Source organism: Cuculus canorus, chromosome 4 (assembly GCF_017976375.1).
Source record: "Cuculus canorus isolate bCucCan1 chromosome 4, bCucCan1.pri, whole genome shotgun sequence".
NCBI lineage: Eukaryota > Metazoa > Chordata > Aves > Cuculiformes > Cuculidae > Cuculus > Cuculus canorus.
Window position 1 is genome coordinate 57,646,586 of NC_071404.1, and position 19,446 is coordinate 57,666,031.

The 19,446-nt window shown below is 40.4% G+C and overlaps 1 protein-coding gene across 6 annotated transcripts in view; it reads left to right on the plus strand.

Annotated features, from left to right (window-relative positions):
- The first annotated feature begins 5,744 nt into the window (after window positions 1–5,744).
- The window catches only part of CSGALNACT1 (chondroitin sulfate N-acetylgalactosaminyltransferase 1), a 47,397-nt gene continuing 33,695 nt past the window's right edge, over window positions 5,745–19,446 (plus strand). For 3 of the 6 annotated variants that reach the window (XM_054065258.1, XM_054065254.1, XM_009567045.2), the window contains exons 1-3: window positions 6,303–6,456; window positions 6,851–7,002; window positions 7,485–7,675. The gene's annotated coding sequence lies outside the window, so the exon portion shown is untranslated. The other 3 variants (XM_054065256.1, XM_054065255.1, XM_054065257.1) reach the window with 3 other exon arrangements.

A 19,446-nucleotide genomic window follows, 5' to 3' on the forward strand; every position in this document is an offset into this window, starting at 1 on the left:
TATACAAGCAAATAAACTCTCTAATGCCTATTTTGGAGTTTTACAAAGCAAGCACCCTTTATTACAGCACTGCCTGCAAGGAGGATAATTCTACCAATCGTGTAATGAGATGAGCTGGTTACAGAATGTGTTTTCCTTCTACATGCATATGTATAACATTTATCAGAAATCTCATGCATATTCTATTACTCCCATAGACTAATTTTAATGTTATTATGAATTTCATAACAGCCAAATCTTCACTAATTTGCACAGTACCACTTCTCTGACTTTACGTTCTTTAGGTAGAAACTGTAAATACATGGAAATGCTTACAGAAGAGACATCTGTTCAGCACAAACTATACTTAACACAAAGTGTTAAGTCTCAAGAGAACATTTGTCTGAAAAAAAAACACACTGAAAACACCTCTGAAAAACTACAACTTTCAAAGATGCATTTACTTACATGAGAGGAAACTTCTAAGTTCTTTGCAGAACTTAGAATAACTGGTTCTGCTTTAGATCAAAGCAGTATATTCCACTTTTGCAATAGTAACTGCTTCTTGGATCAGGCTAACCATAGGGAATTTCAAGAACAAATGTAAAAGGGGCCGGCTCTTCAGCCCTTGGCAGCTGGTTCTATAGCTGATAGGATACTTGCCATGCTACCCTCAAGAAACCTGTCTTTTAGTCCTGTGGGCAGTGTTATGAGTGTCATAGGGCTTAGAGGCCTGATGTTGGTTGAAGCGGAGTGCTGCCTTCCTAAAGCTGGTGTTGCTGGGAATCAAAGCCCGCTTCAAAAGTCCAAGGCTGTAGCGCTTGGGCTCTTACTTTTCAGAGGTTCTTAAAGGCCGGTACAAAAGTCACCAACAGCAGATGCCCAGGAAAAACAGAACCTTTCCGCACAGAAATGCAATTAATTCTTCAACAACTTGGAACTGAGATTTGCTTGTTTTCATTTCACTGCTAAGATGCTTGATTACAAGCCTGTCTCTTTCCTTTCTGTCACTTACCTAAAATGTAACTTTTCCCATCTTTTCCTTGTCACTTTCTTTGTTTGCTCCTGTCAAGCAGGCTGTTCCTTTTTGGTGTAGCAGCAAACCTTACAGACTTTGCACTTGAGAACTTGCACTAATCAAGTCCATAATCTCCACATCTAGGAGTTACTGCAATAAACTGATGAGCAAATAGTTTTAACAGACTCTTAACATTTGTTATAGATAAGGGGCAAGATCCCTGTTTTCCTGCTGAGGTTGACCCACAGATATTTCTCATTATTCTGCAGCTGAAAATGTGTTCTCAGGGTGCTAGGCTGCCATAGATTTTCATCTGTAGAGTACCTGTGAGGGCTGGGAACTTGGTTTCTGAGATCCTCTTTTCCATACTGCTGTCAATTCCTCCTATTTCCAGCAGCATTCTGTGAGGAACTTTCCATGCTCTTTTGGTGGGAATCTTTCACTCTGTGGCTGCAATGTTGGGCTTGTGCTTGGTGGAGAGATGATGTGTGAAAATTGGCAGACTTCAGCAAGAGGTGTGTTTGTGAAGGCTCTGACCTCTGAGGGCACGGTCTGAGTCCAAGCTAACTTTAAACTGTCATTATACCATACTCCATTTTGATCTCCTGCTGCTCTGCTAACAAATCCTAATTACAGATCCATGGCAATGACTGCAGTAAAAACTATTGCACAAGTGCTTGAGTAAAAGTGGTTGATTCTGTCAATAGCCAGCAGTGCATCCTGGCTACAACAGGATCCTGTTCATTGCCCTGTTTCCCAGGGCTCACAGTGTATACTGTTTGGTTGCAATTTGAAGAAGCACAAAGTATGTATTAATTTGCCATCTTGGGAGATGACAAAAGCCGCAGCAGAGAGTCAGAGGTACCTCATAGAACAGACTCCTCTTCTTCCTCTTCTACTATCAAATCTACAAACAGCTGTAGGATGACACAAATCTTTCTTTAGAAATTACTTCAGAGCCCTGCAACCCCCTGCAAATGCAGCAATGTTAATCACTGGCTAGTGTGTAGGTCAATCCAGAGCTCTTCCTTACATACTTGTGCAGGGGCACACATCCAAATTTGACTGAAAAAAAAAAGAGTTTATGGATTTTGCATTATGGGGCTGAATATGGTAACAAAGCTGTGTATTCTTTCTCTTCAGAAACTGCCCAGCAAGAACTGATGGGCTGGTTGTTGGTACTGCTTAGCGAGGCTGGGATCAGGATGCTACAAGAGTGAAATGGGTGGCAGTGCATTATCAGAATATGCTTTTGAAGAGGATAGCATATGTAATGAGTCTCCTGCAAAATTTCTGGTGCAGAATCAGCCCTAAGACACCAACTAGGCAGAGAGGTGGCAGTTTTTGAACCAGTTTCACAAGATGTCCTGAGAGCAATCTGTTAAATCCTTGCCACTGTGTTTATTCCTAAAGCTACACCTCTCTGCCAGTCTACTCAGCTCCTTCAGGCAATGAGGTGAGATTCAGAAAGTTTTTAGTCATACAAACAGTGTAACTTAACACCAGGCAAGAAGTCTGAAAGGGACATAAATGAAGGTAGGAGCCACCTGAGGAGTGTTCAGGTTTGGAGGAGTTTGCTGGTAGTTCTAACAGGATTTAGGAAGCAAAACACTTTGCTCTATGATAATCTCAATAGCTACAGCGCAGTTAGCAGGATCAGAACAGTTGCAGGGGATGGGGGCAAGCAATGTCACTGAGAGAGCACTGCTTGTGTTTATTTGTGTATGAGAGGAAGGGGAGCACTGTGGAATATGGGTACTAAGTAGTATTTGAAAGTGCTGGGAATGTAAACTATAGGTTTTGGCCAAGCAGGTCAATGTGCTCTTGTTTAGAGCTGTTATTGTATTAAGCCTGAACCACTGATTTGCCAATGGCACTGCGTACTCATCTCCCATCCCAGGAGCTAGTCATGTAGGTGGTGGTGAGGCTGGGCTTGTTATGTCGAGGTCTGAAGCTTCCTCTCTGCCTAAAGTGTCTTTCCTGAGTCCTTGCATAGATTGTGCTCTTTTGATTTCCAGAGTGCAGGGCATGCTAAAGGTCTCAACGTTTTAGCCCGCCAACTAGAAGTGTGCACAGCCTCCTTCCTGCAAGAATTCAAGACCTAGCTGAAATGCCTATACGAGCCTTGTTTATCAGGAAGAGGCTTTGTAACATTCTGTCACAGGAAATAGGTAGCGTTGACCTCAAGGCAGTTTAGTCATCTGATGCTGTGAAGGTTGATTTTTCCTTGGGAAGGTTGTCCTGTTTCTTGAGGAAGGCCTCTGAGTAACAGAGATAACGCATGAGGTGGATTCAGGTAGCACAATTGACACAGCATAGGAACAGAGACATCATGTGCAAAAATGTGATATTGCAGAGCTTGGCTGTAGCCCACCACATTGTTTCTGTGCCACAACTGAGGGGCTCCATTAGGGCAGCTGTGACTCTAGCCAACACAGAGAATGTTTGGGAGGCATTAAGGTAGCAATGAACAGTGTCAAAGAGCTTTGAGTGTCATTATCCACCTTCTAAGTTTATGGATTGATATAATCCTAGCAGATAGCATCCATTCATTTTTGACTGACTTGGTCCCCTAGGCTGTTATCACAGGACTGGTGTATTAACAAGTGGAACGTGATGCGGAGGTGCAAAGATTTAGGATAACTGCTGTGCTGCATGTTGTGATCCTGACTTGCTAGCCATTCCTTAGGCCTGGGGACCAGGAGCTGCAGTCTGGCGTGGGAAACAAGGAAGATACTTTCTTTTCTGAAGCTTTGCATAGATACTGAAAAGATCTGAAAAGCATCAATCTAATTAGTATGTTATGAGTGAGGCCTTGGAGAAGAGACTCTGTGTTGAGCCAGCAGTGGTCTACACAAAAGCTAGTGATGATGTGGAAGGTTTTGTTGCTTTGTGGACACAGTTCTGTGTCCTTGGCCTTTGGGCAGAGCAATTCCTACAGCGGAGATGAGTTGTATGGCCTGCCAGTCACTGAGAAGTTGAGGCTGAGACCAAGTGTGTTGTTTGTCTCTTAATGCTGAAGGACAGTGGATTGGATGTCTGGGTGACAGACCACAAGGAAAAACCAAAATGAGATTGGGAATCCAAGAGTGGAACAGCATGGGATGTGTGGGACTCAACATGGCCCTCTCCATAGAGTGGCATCCCTTAATGACCTCATGGGTTGCAATGTCCGTACAAATGCAGCATTTCACCAGATGTTCTGGTAGCTTCTCATGAAACAACAGAATGGAGATCTTTGACTCTGGAGTTGAATATTGTCTTCACAGTTGAATCCAAATTCTGGCTTCAAACCACTAGAGCTGGCCACAATCCACTTCATTTCTGTAATAGCTTAAGGCAGCTTCTAATAATTGACCTCATTTTCACAGAATCATAAAATAATTTAGATTGAAAGGGACCTCAGGAGATCATCTGGTCCAGCCACCTGCTCAAAGTACAAATAACTGTTCTTTTATGGTCCTAAGATAAACCAAAAATTCATTTAGCAAAGAGCAAATATGATCACTTTCCTTCAGACTGCAATTTGACAGTGATGAGCCATGGGGACTCAGTGTTTATAATGGGAAACATTTAGGTAGTCTTTGAGCAGGTATTATTATTATGAGATGTGTTAAAATACACGTCTAGATTTTAGGTCTGGGAAACTGAACCAGATTGTAATTACCTTCCACACAGCAGGGATAGAATTATTAATCGCTGTGCACTCACATGGCCAAAGCTATGCTTATATAACTCCAGTCACACCACAGCTGGAGCTTTGAACACAGTGAGTTGTCCAGTGCGCAGGGAGCATAACAGAGGAGCACACTGCTTGATGCACAAATAGGACCTTGAATTCAGTTTGCAGGTCTAGAATCTTAGACAATGCCATATTTCACTTGTAAATCAAGTGTACTTCATCTAGAAACTTATTCTGCCATTTATGAAAACATTTTTAGGAGACAAATTAATTTTCACCTGGAAGGATTTGAAGAGAAGCCATTAAAGAAATGATTTTTCCCTGTAGAAATTTTCTTAGTAGAGAAAAAGCATGCTTAGGGAGAATTTCTCTCCTGGACGTAGTTCCTTTCCCTCTGTTGCCTTCCCACGTATTCACATCCAGTTTGTCCCTGTGGCAACTCTGAAAGATGTAGAAATAGAAAAGAAATTCTAAATTAACCATCTGCATGTGTTTGTCCCCGCTTTTGATCCTGCAGTCACATTGAAAATTGCATTCCACAGTTTATATTCCTGTCTCTCACCAATCCCATTCTTCTTCCTTGCAGGTTCTTTCTGCACACATCTCGCGGTTTTGATGTGCCTTGTCACTTGACATGGCACTCACCTCAAAAACCGGTGGTGTTTGCAACCTTCTTTTGAGAAAGCCATTGTAGGTTCCCTTTGTAGGCAGTGAAGCCCAGAAGGCAGATCAGCTGACTCGATACAGATTGCACTAGGTTGAACTATGCTCTAAATGCCTTTACTTAGGTCTCCGTGGCTTGTAAAAGGCACACAGGGTGCTTTCCTCAGCTGCAGAGATCTGTTTAGTAATTCTCTCTGTGTGGTGATGCATGTTTATTCATGTTTAACCAGGTCACTTGGGTTCCTTGCTCTTTTCACAGTAAATACACTGCTTCAGCCTCTGAAGTTGTCTTCAGGCATGTAGCAGTCATTCCCAGGAGGGACAGTTAACTCATCCATCATAGCTACGGTCTCTGGTGGCTATCCAAGCTCTCTGCACTGAACACAAAGCTAGTCAGCAGCATGTGACTACTGATTTCCTTTAATCAGTGAATGCTGCTTGGACTACAACATCTCGATGGAATTGCATTAGAGATTTCCTCTGTAAGTACTCTGTCTTTCAAAATTGCTTTCCAACAACATACTGAGTGATATAAGCAGAGAGCAGAGTTATAGCAGGCAGGCAATCAGTCATCAGTAGCATCCTGCTCTTAAGCTGAGGTAATGATCACTAGTTTGAATATGCCTGCATTTTCCCCAAGAGCATACAGTTCTGATTCGTGAATGCAGATATGTATATCTGTGTAATGACCCTCATCATGTGCAGCAAAACCAGTTGAACAGCATGTTTATAGAAACTGTCCTTAAGAACGATTGCCTCTTGAAGGAGCATAGCTCATATAAGAGGAGTGGGACTGTCTCCAGCCAGCCCTGGGAGACGATGCTGAGAGCATATTGAAAAGCTGTCTTAAGCAAAAGCTTGCCAGTTTAACAACTCTGTTCACTGTTCCTATTGCACAGTGAGCTCTTTGACGCAACAGAAAGAGCTGCCTTTTTTTTTTTTTTTTTGCTTCCTCTTAAATCCGCCTGGCCAATTTAAAGCTTGTGGAAATTTCTTCCCCCTCAGGGAAAGCTTATGTGAGGATTTTCTTTTTTAACAGTTCATTCTGTGAAACCATTTTTTTCTTGTTTGCTGTTAGAAAATGTTGGAGCTGAACACAAGGCTTTCATTGCAGGTCAGTGGATGAACTCTTGACCAACACATTTAACATTTGAGTGTAGCTTTAGCAAGCACTGTAGTCTGGGAGGAAAAAGCAAGTTAATAAGGTTGTATCATGTGAGCCCATGTGTGGCTGCTACTGGCTTAGGAATCGTTTTATGTCTTCAGTGACTGAGTTCTGTGCATATGAATTTACCATCTTTGTTTTTTGTAGACAAATGTTCTGAATTAACATATTATTGAGAACTGAGGTGACATCACAGTTATGTCTATGTTATTTAATTCCTGAATGTCTCTACTCCCTCGAAATGCAATAAACCTTACTTTGAATTTCAAGTATAAAGTTTGTGTCTTTTTATATTGCAAAGATTGTCTTTTTGAGTTAATTTTTTTTTCTCACTTCTTTTCAGCACTTTATTTGGAAGCGTGTTACTTCTGGGCACATGCTGTCTGCAAGGAAGATAGTTATTTGCTATTCTGTATTTCTTGTTAGATTGTGATCAAGGGAACTAAAGAAGGATGTAGACAGATTGTTAATGTATCTCTTCAAGCTGTGTTTGAGGTAAGGCAATCTTCTTTCACTATCTCTGAATTAGAATATGAAGTAGATGCTGTATTTCTTTCAATTATAGTCATTAAGATCATCCTGTTGTTTTGTTTTTCTTGTTGATAAAATGTGAATATATATGTCACAAAGCTGTTCCTTGTCTATGTGACACTTAAAATCCTGTATTTTTATTTCAACAATGTCTGCTACATATCTGCATGTTGCTGTTAGCTCATGTACTCTGGATCAATGAGAGATCATTTTTGTAATTGCTCCATTTTTTCTCCTCTATTGCAATCACATTCAGTATGTTAGTGAGTGGATTTCTTGCCCTGGGTAGGCAGTTCTTATGCAAACTTTGTAAAACAGAGTTACAAATTGTTTCCACCTTGAATCACTTTCCTTGTAAAATGATGACTTTTAAGGTAATATTTACCTTGAGTGAAATTGTTTTCAAACATACTCAGTGCATTTTTGGTGTATTTGTTTTTTAACAGCACTCCAAACCAAAATAGAAAAATAATGATTCATATCAGACTGCTTATTTCCTTTTCCACATAATGCTGCCTGTTATGGGAAACTCTGAAAGGCTGAATCATTATTTATGAGCATCAGTACAGCTGGAAGGTGTCACAGCAACATTGGCCGTATGCGACTGTATTGGAATTTGTATCAGATACCTCTTTTGGTGAGTTACGATCAGTGCCTGGGGAATTAGAAAATACTACTTCTTATTTCTGTTTCTTTTCAAAAAAATTTAAGAACTTGCCATTCAAAGGAGACTATTTTTTTTCTTTTACACTTTTCTGTAGGAAGGTTATAGTTTTTGTAATTCAAGATTTTGACACATGCTTTCTGTAATGTTATTGTTATTTAAATCAATCCATCTGAATCTTTGTGATATCTCTTACGAGGGGAAGCATGTTTTAAGGCAGTCATGCTGTACTCTGGGCCCAGAAACATCTTTATTTTGAAAAAGATTCCAAATCTGTCCTGGTTAGTTCCTTGTATGTCTGAAACTGTTTGCTGTTTGAATTCCAAATAGTGCTGGCTCCATTTATGATCTGTCTTTTAACAGTTTGTCAAGAGGCATTTTACTCAGGATGGGGTAGAGAATGATAAAGAGTAGAGTTACAAAGCTACAGTGAACTATTTTTAATCTTATCGAGCAAAGATATTTAGTGCTATAAGCATTTATGATACTCATTAATACCTTTATTCAAAGGTGGTTTTAAAACCCACTGAGGCTAAACTTTCACCACACCAAATCTACTTGGCATTTTCTGTCATCTGTTTTGGGGATTTATAAATCCATATCCTGTCCCTACTGTTGAAGTCATCTCAAGCTGAATGTGCCTTAAAAAAACCTTAAAATTAAGCAGTATAATAAACTACAGCAGCCTTTATATAACACGTTTTCTGAACCCTTTTCTCAACAAATTAGCTACTGTCTCTGATACACCATAACTGACAGAGGGTGTATTGGGCTGCATTACTTTCCTTTTGATCTCTAGTTTGTGAGGCAGTCGGTCCTGCTTCTCAAGGGGAATCTCGTGAGAAACACACCATGGTGTGTTGACTTTTCTGCTGATGTTACGACTGAAAGCATGAATGGGGAAGGAAGATAAATGGTGTGAATGCTTTGCTGTCTTCTTTGGGATCCTTAGAGTTGAAGCATATCCTTCAATATTTTATTGGATTCCAGCCTTTTTGTTTACTAATAGTAACTGGAAGGTATTTATTTCTCCTGGTGTCTGTGGTGCCAGCTTTCTACCTAGCCAATATGGCTTGCTGCATTTCTCCTTGCAGGTCCTGAACAGTGTCAGGGTAGCTGGGTGCTTGTTTTATTATCCGAGTGACCTGGTCTGTGGATTGCCATGCCCTTAGTAAGGAAAGGCTAGCTGTTGTCTAGTTAGTCCAAATTGCGTGTGAGTCAAGCCAGGTTAAGAGGAAATGCAGTAAGGTATATTTGTAATAGTTAAAATAAACAATGCGCTTAGAAACACTTATGCAAGACATAAACAAAAAATACATAGCAAAAATGGTTATCTTGCTTATATTTGAAAGTTTTACCCCATTCCACTGATTTGATCCTCTTCTGACAAGATTTTCTTGTTTGTACATAAGTTACCTTTCATGTCACATGTATTGGAAAAACCCTGTTCATGAGACTTCATCAGTTAGTTACGTCTTTGATGAGAGAAAACTCCATCACAGTCCCAACAGTCTCTGGGACCGTACCTCAGGCTGCTTTCTGATTCTTGAGGTACCTCTCATTTCTTATTCAGTCTTTTCTACAATTTTTTTCAGACAGTTCAGTGTTCGTCTTTCATTGCCAAAACCATTTCCTTTGTGTCTATCTAGACAAGGTCTAATAATTTTTCTTAATTATTTAATAATTAGAAAAAGATGTATTTATTAACATACATGTTACCTTCTAATGCTTGACTGGTTAGTCCAAAAGGTTCAAAAGTTAGGGCATTAATAGCAGGTTTCCACTTGTTTCAGTTCATTCACTACTCATTTGGGCTAAAGCTATAGGTAACAACTGCTCAAAGGTGCAGAAAGCCTGTCTTGCTTCACACCTTCAATTAGGAAACACAGACATAGCAGCTTGGTCTTTCAGGCACCATGTCTGGAATCGTTGATTGTGATGTTCTTTGTATGGATGCCTATTGTTAAGTTTCTAGACTGACTGGAAGGCAAAGGAGGAATCAATTATAAGGCTATAGAGACTTTGTACGTTTCTTCTGCTTTTTTCTCCAAAGTACTAATTTTGAGTCCGTAGTTTGAAGGGTCAGCAGTGCAACCACTTCTAACTATATTTAACTGCATAGGCTGAGAGAGAGGATTGCAGATTCTTTATACCTCCTCTCTAGACTGTCAAAGGCAACCCACACGACATACCTTCTTGTCTTTACTAGGACCTGTGGAAGAAATGTAATATTCAGTTCTGTAAAATCAGTATTTTTTCATGTACTGAAACCAACAATCTTTTTTTTTTAAGGGGACAAGATTTGCTCCTCAATTTTAGAATAGTTACAATCCTGGATCCTGTTCATCATCAACAGGTTAATAATTTTTAGGCTAAACTAAATTTTAGGCTAAATTTTTAGGCTAAATAGAATGAATCGTGGAATCATAGAAACTCTTGTTTTACCACAAGGTGCTAAGCACAAAGCACGATCAGCATAAAAGTCCAGACTCTCAAATACTCTGTGAAATCAAGCTTTACTCAACTTATTACAGCAAGAAAAATAAGAAATGATTAGTAGTGATCAACCGCAAGTTAACAGCAACAGCTTTTAAAGGAAACGTGTCTAATCATTACTGCAAGAGAATGAGTAGAGTAATTAAGGAAGATACATCACCAATTGCCCTGTCATCATCATCCAGATCTACAGTTGCTGGGAGAGCGCTTTTGTCATGGCAAGGATTTGGAGAACCTATCCTGGCAATTAGGGTTCCCATGCAGTGTGTCCATTCATAGGTGGGGTCTCCAAAGATTGACACGAGGGACCTAGCTTTTGTACCATTGACTAAACAACTTATATAACCCAAAAAGTGGAGAGGAGAGGGGAGGGGAGGAGAGGAGACGAGAGGAGAGGAGGAAGCAGTTGGATATCTCTTATCTTTAAGATAAGGGGCTGTAGAGATGCAACATTCCTGCACAGCTCCTCTCTTTTTCACACAGCATACATCCCTGTGCTGGTTTGTCAGCCAGGGTGTTGATAGCCTTCTTTTGTCATCTTGTATACTTGACTATGTACAATTAAGATGGCATGGCCCAATTCTGCTGATGTTGCCAGCCATGAAACACTTTCTCACATTCTCTGTATCAAGGAAAGCACAGCACAATTCTACTGATAATAGCAATATGAGAAGTTACAGATTGAACAGTGCACATAGCAATGCAATACGAATCATCTATGGGTTTTCTGTATTGTTTTAGGCCTGTCAATCAGGCCCGGTCACTTCAGCTCTACGAAGCTGCAGTTTTGCAGTTCTGTTGACCCACTGAAGCTGTTCTGCCAGCTTAATTGGTGGTCTTCTTCCTGTTTAAGAGAAGGGCCTTGCAGAGGTGATATGATTATAGCAGGAACAACTGGATTGCATGAAGTAATGCAAGCATACAAGTAAGTTCATTTTTGTTAGTGAAGTTTGTGAGCTAGATTGGGCAGAATCTAGCAGAGATGGTAGGGGGGGATCAATAGGAAAAACTTCGCAGGAAGTTTTCATCTTCAGTAGCAAATAGAAGAGGTGATAGCTTTCATTCCAAGTGATGAAGTGGGCTACCCCTCTAGTTACACGAACAGCGATTGTCTTCATGTTGCATTGCCTTGATAACAGAGAAACGTAAACCAATCACTTGTATGTGGGCATCATCCTCCTATTCAGAAAGAAAAAAATGGCAAATTGATAGAAACTAATGAAGTGAAATCCTGGGGAAAAAGTATTTTTTTCCTTTCCCCTCTCCATTGTGTGACTGAAAGTGGTCCTACAATTTACTGGCAAGAAGATATGAAATAACATGCACTCCAGCGACCTTGGAACAGTCCATAGATACCCCTGAGAACTGTTTCTATTGGAGAGGGCTGAGGCAGCAATAGGTTTCTGGCTTGTTATTTCTGCAAAACTTTTTTCATAGCTAAGGCTATAAATAGTTGACAGTCCTTAACTTGGATAATCCTCTCTTCCTCTCCAGGATGAGAAACTGGATCAAGATTTTCAAAGCCAAAAGCCTGCATCCAGATATCCCCATCCATCATCAGTTTGTAATGTTGCTCACATTTTGAGAGAATTCTCTTATTGTTCCTGTTTTGTGTATGATAAAAAGACTCATGCAGAGTCTTTCCAGTGTGCCTGTGGCAGAACCAGAAGCAAGACTTAATTCTCCTGCATTTCAGTTCAGAGCTCTGCATGCTAGGTTATGTTCTATTGTGTAGCCATATGAAGAAGTGAGAATCTCTTGATTTTCAAAACCTTTGAGCCATCTGTAACTCTGCCTGTTTTGGACATGATTTGGTAAGTGGTAGCTGCTTTTGAAAGTTGGGTTGACGAAGAATTACAAGGTAAAATATTCAAGCCACAGGAGTGATTGAACTTCCAAGGGATTCTAGGCACATGCACTAAATCAGGTGGCTTCAGTGACTTTCCTGTGTTTCTCAGACCGGCATTGGTGGTCACTGGTTTGTGTTTCCTTTCCATCTTTTGCTGGGATGTAAAAGGTAAGGATATGTTATGTCACCTGTACTGCCATTTCTGCTGCCAAGCAGAACTTCAGCTGCATCTGGGACGTCTTACAAGGCAGAACATTCCAGTCTTAAAAATGGGATGTTATTCCTTATATAATGCAAGAAGTAAATTTTCAGCATTTTTGCCCTGTGAATTTACTTCAGAGAATACAGCTGTGAAAGCACTGGCCATGGTGGTCATGACAGAATTATGTAGAGTTGCGTGTGCCAGGGATAGGTGGTAATCTCAGTGTTGGAACAAAGGGATTTCCAGTTATGAAAGATGTGTTGTGTACATTTTTATTTTTCATCTTTCATAACTGATCACCCACTCCCTGACAGGGCTGTTAGGTTTCAACTCATCCAGTCTGGAATATGTCTGTATTTGGGTTCTTTGCCTTTGTGTATCCTATAACTGACTGATGTTTTCATTAAAATTTAGGATGATCACATAGGCACTGGCATCCTTCACAGTGAGAAACTTTTAGAGTTGTATTGATTTGGAAAGGAGGAGCTTTACTCTAGCACAGCAAACAATCATTCCTATATGCACTTTTAATGTGGACCCAGTATTTAGGAAAACCATTCCTCTTTAGTTAGAATAGTCTGAAAATAGAGGTAACAGTTTTGAAACACCCTTTTTTACAGGAACCTTTTTATTATTTTATTAGTGAGAAGGTGAAGCCTCTTCCTTCCAGGGAAGAGATTTTAAATCAACTTTTGCAAAGCTTGTAAAAAGCTGTTAGTAAAATATACAGTACCATATATTGTGAATCAGGTTACCTGCACTATTTTTTTCTCATCAGACTGCTATTAAGTAAAAATATTATCTGAGAGGAATATATAACACATCAGAATATAACTCAAATCCTAGCAAATCAAAAAAGAAATATTTTAGGTTGAGGCACTTATTATGAAAGTGATGGCTACTAGCTTAGGGACTGATGCAGAGATTTGTTTGAGCCACGGGGATAGAAGGCAGCCTAAAGAGTGTGTCACATTAATACCTTCCAATTTGCATAATAGTATAAGGTGATCCTATGAGATAAAAGTTGGTGGTGAAGTTTTCTCATGCTTAATTCAACCAAGTATACATAATCATGAATGAATTAATAAGGTATTCCATAAATACCCAAGCTTTCTCTGAGAATAGTTCAGGAAATGAAAAGCACTTATGTAATGTTAAAGGAATGAAAGGAAAATTTCTTAGCTTTAGAGAAGGGAAAAAGCTTCACTCTAAAATGCTTAGGAACTAACTATGCTAAGAAACAAGATCACTGCAAGTGTAAAGAACGTGAAAAAGTGTGTTTTGAGAGCACGTCTCAGAACCTCTTAAAAGTATTGTAATGAGTCAGTAGCCCTAATTTTTAGATGTGGCCAAAAAGAGTTTAGAATTGGGTGTGCATGTATGTTTGCATTTGTCCAAATGCGGTATAAACTTCCTCTTTCTCTCTTGATTCTGGATCTGCCTGTTGCTATGACAGCCAGGTAGAAGAAGCTGAAAAAGGTTGCTTTACTATTCCTTGTTTGCCAGCAATTCCAGGGAGTGGTACACGTGCCAGGAGGGCTAGAGCTATATGGCAAGCCTGAATGTGCTTTGTACTCCAGCTGCAGGTAGCATGTGAGAAGGAAACCGCTTGTGTTCCACCAGAATCACCTCTTATGCTGTGGTGCTAGTTATTCTTGGTTAGCGCAGGTGGGTAAGTGAGTCATGTCTAAGGAAAATGTAGGCTTTTTTTAGAGATTTAAGGGAGACATGTTACAGAATTTTTCCAGTTAGTGCAGGGCTGTAGTTTTCTTACCTTCTTTGCAGTTCACTTGCTTGAGTTGTTGAAAATGATCTCATCTGATAGTAAAACTTTTTCGTTTTTTCTAAGTTAGTTGTCGATTTCTTATAGTCTGATTAGAATTTTTTTTGGCTATGAACTAATGAAAAGTCATAGCTTCAGAGTCCAAGGCAAAGAAACTTGGCTGGCAACTACTTAGTAGTATTGTAAACCTATTAGACCTCAACAGTAAAAGAGATACAAAGGTCTAGATTAAGGTTAGAAATTAAGATTTAACAAATTCTCAGTTTCATATTTTCTTACGATGACAGCCTTAAAGAGCTTGCGAAAAGGCTTTGCATCTCTGTTGGAACCCTCTGGCATTTTACTGAAGTAATCTTTGGGTTTTAGCCGCTACCCCAAATACTGAGGATTTTTCACGTGTTTAGTATAGCACTATGATTTTATTTTCAGGCAACTGCAGCATGCCCTTTATGTGGGTCACGTATTCCTCCTCTTCTATATTGGTCTAGGATTTCCAATTATTTCCATATTCATTGAGCTCAGTCACTACACAGCCAATTGAAACAGTCAGGCTGTTCAATGTCTTTTCCACTCCAGGAGTAATTTAATCAGGGAGTGACTGCATTATTTTTTGAGGGAGATGAGCATGCCAGGTGATCTGCAGCAGAGAAAAGCATCATTATTAAAAAGGCTTAGGCATTTCATGCCATTTTATGCTTCCGCGACTTGTAGAGCACCTAACAGTACTGTCTTGATATTTTTTTCTAATATGCATGATTCAAATGTAATCAGTTAGAGGAGGTACAGAAGAGAGGATGGATGAGTCATAGGATTGTATTTATGTTGTATGAGATTGAGTTTCAAAGCTGTTGGATTCTGCGAATTCCTTAATCACTGGTGTATTTGTTTTACAGAAATGCTGGTACTCACAGGGCAGATTAAGTGTTTCTTTAGTTTCCCTCCGGAGTTCCATCCTAGAGTTAAAAATTCTTCAATGGAAATTCATATTGGTACATTCTCATAGGAATATTTCAACTTTCATAAAATAGCAAGAGAGAGAATTAATTGCAAGGGGAAAGTCTTCAGGGAGTCCCTGTGTCCATTATAATCTTCATCTTGGTTGACTAATATGCTCTTCTCCAGACAACTAGAGAGAACAGATGTGTCTTTGCTGTTATGGGGAACCATAGGTCATGACTAAGTGTCCTTTGCTATCAAAGGGAGCCCAAGGGAAGGGTAAGTTCTTTTCCAGAGTTACCAAGGGAAAAGAGAAGGAGGGGGTGAGACAGATCAGAGAGTCCTGGTGTAATAAATATCTGTGCTGTGCTAATTTCTTACTGCTGAGCACTATTATTTAGGTGAACATCAGCTTGTGGTGACAACTGCATTTTTCTTTGGAGTCCCTCGGTGACTGTGAGCTGGTGGGCATGTTTCATGCTGGTGGAATCACACTTGGTCTTCTGAGCATTGCCTGCTAGGAATGCCACCGCAAAACTGTCCTCCTCAGTAAGACTTTCCTGCTCTGCCTTGTCTTTGTTTTGTCTTAAAACAAAATAATAATTGTGAACTCAAAGAATTAGAACCAAGTCGTGTCCACAGTTCCTCTCAGCTGAGTATGAACCACTGTCAAGGTAATTTGTGGTAAATTGTCTGACCATTGAAGAAATCTATCTAACTAACATTTTTTCCTTTACGGTGGCATGTTAAAAGCTTTCATGTTGCTATAGGCCTCTGTAATTTCTTGTTTTCTCACTGCAGCTGCCATGGGCAACTCCAATCTTGGAACTTTCCCCCCCTTTGTATTTGAAGTAAATAGGCTTTTTTAAATTAATGTCTGTGGTAACATACCCAGTAGGGAGGGAAGATACCTTCTGGATGATTCTTATGTTTCACATTGAGATTTTCTTTAGGAAGTAGTATTCAGCATATCAATAATGATGCTAACCCTTATACTGCGAGGATTGGATTTGGATTGTCAAGTTCCAGATGTCTTTAAGTTCAATTAAAGTTCCTTGACCAGGTTTCCATGATGGTCAGTAAAGAGAAGAAGCCACAGAGAGTGATTTCATCTGAAGTACATACTCATTTCTGATTATCTTAGCTAAATGCATAATTACAGCATGCTTCATCATTATCGTCTTGGCTACAGTTGGAAATATCAAGAAGCAGTGAAAATGACTTGTGCAGGATCACATGTGATGTGTTTTGGAAAGCCTCCGATATGCTGCACACTAGTCACCTCAATGCAGTGAGAGAGCTTTAGCTTTTCCTTACAATGTCCTTTTGTGTTTACTCACACGGGGCTTTTTTCAAGAGAGGGCTTATTTCTAAGTATGAGGGGCTGTAGTGTAGTCTTTGCCTACTGAATGACAGAAGTCTTGAGTTGTTGTTCCTGGGCTTATAGTATGTACTTCCTACTAAGTTTTTGGTCTTTTTCATTGAAGGGGTTTGTATGGTCTGCAGTAGCTCAAGGCAAGCCTTTCAGATCTCTTAGGACTGAAGTGACAAAACATTGAAGTATGGTTTGATCTGAAGTGAGAGAAGCAGGTAGGGATTATTCATGACTCTTTACCAACAATTTTTCTATTACATGGGGCAGTTTCTTTTGATTTATACCTGTTTTCTGGCTAAATCTTTAATTGTTTTCCACAACGCGTTGTCTTTTTCTTAATGTTGATCTGTTTTTTCAATCATATTGCATCATGCTGGTGATCCAGATTAAAGTGAACCTTTTGAACACCTCATTCTGGATGTCATGTCCAAGCATCTGGAGGAAAAGAAGGTTATTGGGAGTGGTCAGCATAGGCTTGCCCAGGGGAAAACACCAATCTGTTTGGCTATCAGTTTGACCAATCTGATAGCCTTCTACGATAACCTTCTCTCATGCTGACATCTGCATTGGTCCAGGTTTCCACCAAGCCTATAGCCTCCCTCTTAGGGTGGCCTAAATCATGAGGTACTCCCTACAATAATTTTCAACTTTGCTGCAGTGCTTCAGCATATGCAGTCCTGACAGCCTATAATTCATGTGTCTTTCCAGGGTTCACTTGACATCTCCTATTTTTTCCTCTGTCTCCGTGTTTTATTAACAGTTTGGATAACTGTACTGTGATGCTGACTGCATTATCTATGAGTAATCTGAGGCATTCAGACTGATGTTTGATTTAGGGGGTATAGTAACTTGGGAAGAGATCTGCTTTGTCTTAACAAATATTATTATTGGATGCAACATATATCGTCATATGTTACCACTGTAATTTGTGCAAGGATAGTCTGAAAATTTTCTGAAAGATAGAAAATAATTACTGATTCCTGTGAAGTGATGTCGGGGTGCTCAGCGAAGCAGTGCAGGTATGTGGCAGGGACCTGGACTGCCACACTGTGAAAGGGAGCAGAATGAGGCTGTCACAGACCAAATAAGTAACACTGATAACCTATAAAGAACAGGATTCAAGGTTTTCAGGGGTGATTTTTGTTCCCAGATAGCCCAGAAGCTCAGTTAGAAGTCCAGAGTGCTGAGTTGATATTGGCTTTTGGTCACAGATCAGATGCAAATCCATGCCAGAGAATTCCTCAGAAAATGATTCTTCCAGATGGCTTGTGGGAGATATCTAGGCTATGTTTTGACCTTATCTTTCAGGCTCTGTTGTAGTTTACCATGGTAGTGGGAACATACGTGGGGAAATGCTGGTGGTAAATAAACACTGATATCTTTGATTCAACTCCATCACCAGACAGATGGCTGAGAGTCTCTGAAGCACAGAGCTGTGTGTCTGGGGAGGGAGGAAGAACAGGCAGAATTGTGTGCGGAGACAGAAAGCCAGAGAGCAACGCTTGCTTAAGGTCAGAAGGAAGGCCTATGCTTTGCAAGATGAAGACAGGTAGGGATGGTTTTTTTTCTGGCACTTGGGATTTTTCTCCCTTGGCTTATTAAATTTCTGTGATCAAATAAAAGACGCTCTTTTCCTGATGTAGCTTGGCTGAGTCATTCCATTTCATAACAGTCACAAGTGCCCAGAAAGTTTGTTGTAGCTGGATTCAGGTCCATTGGGAGTTGCTGAGATAAATATACTTGGTGGAAAGAGACATGTTAAGAGCTTCCCAACCTAGCCTGCCTTTGTGAAGAGCAAAAGCTGAGGGTCCCTTACTGGTAGAGGCTGCACAGGAAAAAAAGGAAAGTCACTTGAGTAAGGCTCCCCATCTATTCCTTACTCCTTCATGAGAAGAGGTACCGTTCTGGTCCAGGCCCTGTTGTGCTCTCTGAGACTCTCTTAATAGTCTCTGCAGATATGTATGTTTTGGACACATGGGTTGTTGGGGTTTTTTCTCTGCAAACACATTTCAGAATCCAAGTCAGCTGCTACAGCTCCTTCCCTTCAGCAAAACACCTTCAAACTATGTTGAGGTTTTGTTGCTCTTTGTAGCTGCAAACTTACTCACAGCCAATGTCTTCACATTGCAAGGTTATATTAGCAACATGATTCTAGGTGAATCACAGAAATGCCCTCACCATTTGTTTACTCCTCACTTCTTCCTTCTAAACACATTTTTCCATCTCTTCAGCAAAGCAAAGGGAGATGTGGGTCCCCAGTTCAGGTGTGTCAGAGCTAATAAACAGGGTTGGAGGAATGCTTCTGAACAGCACATTCTACAGTTTAACCCAGTCTCTTCTGTTTACTAGAATGAAAGTTTCAGGTTGGAGTGTGTGGTTTGTGTTTTCACGAGTATATGGTTTATTTGCATGTGTGCGGTCTGAGCGTTCAGCGTCTGAAAATCAGAGCCTGTAAACAGCCTGACCCATTAAGAAATCTCAGCTGTGTTGCTTGTTTACTTGTGCAATGTCATCTTGATAGGTGACATATCCCCCCTCTTGCATATACAAAGTTTGTAGTTTGCTTGCTGAGCTTAAATCGCATAGGCTTTCTAATGAATTTTAAAGTTTATGTTTCTGTTCTTTCGCGACCACGTACACGTGATGCAAAGACACAGAATCACAGAATCACAGAATCACAAGGTTGGAAAGGACCCATTGGATCATTGAGTCCAACCATTCCTAACACTCCCTAAACCATGTCCCTAAGCACTTCATCCACCCGTTCCTTAAACACCTCCAGGGAAGGTGACTCGACCACCTCCCTGGGCAGCCTGTTCCAGTAGCCAATGACTCTTACTGTGAAGAATTTTTTTCTGATATCCAACCTGAACCTCCCCTGACGGAGCTTCAGGCCATTCCCTCTTGTCCTGTCCCCTGTCACTTGGGAGAAGAGGCCAGCTCCCTCCTCTCCACAACCTCCTTTCAGGTAGTTGTAGAGAGTAATAAGGTCTCCCCTCAGCCTCCTCTTCTCCAGGCTAAACAACCCCAGCTCTCTCAGCCGCTCCTCATTAGACTTGTTCTCCAGCCCCCTCACCAGCTTTGTTGCTCTTCTCTGGACACG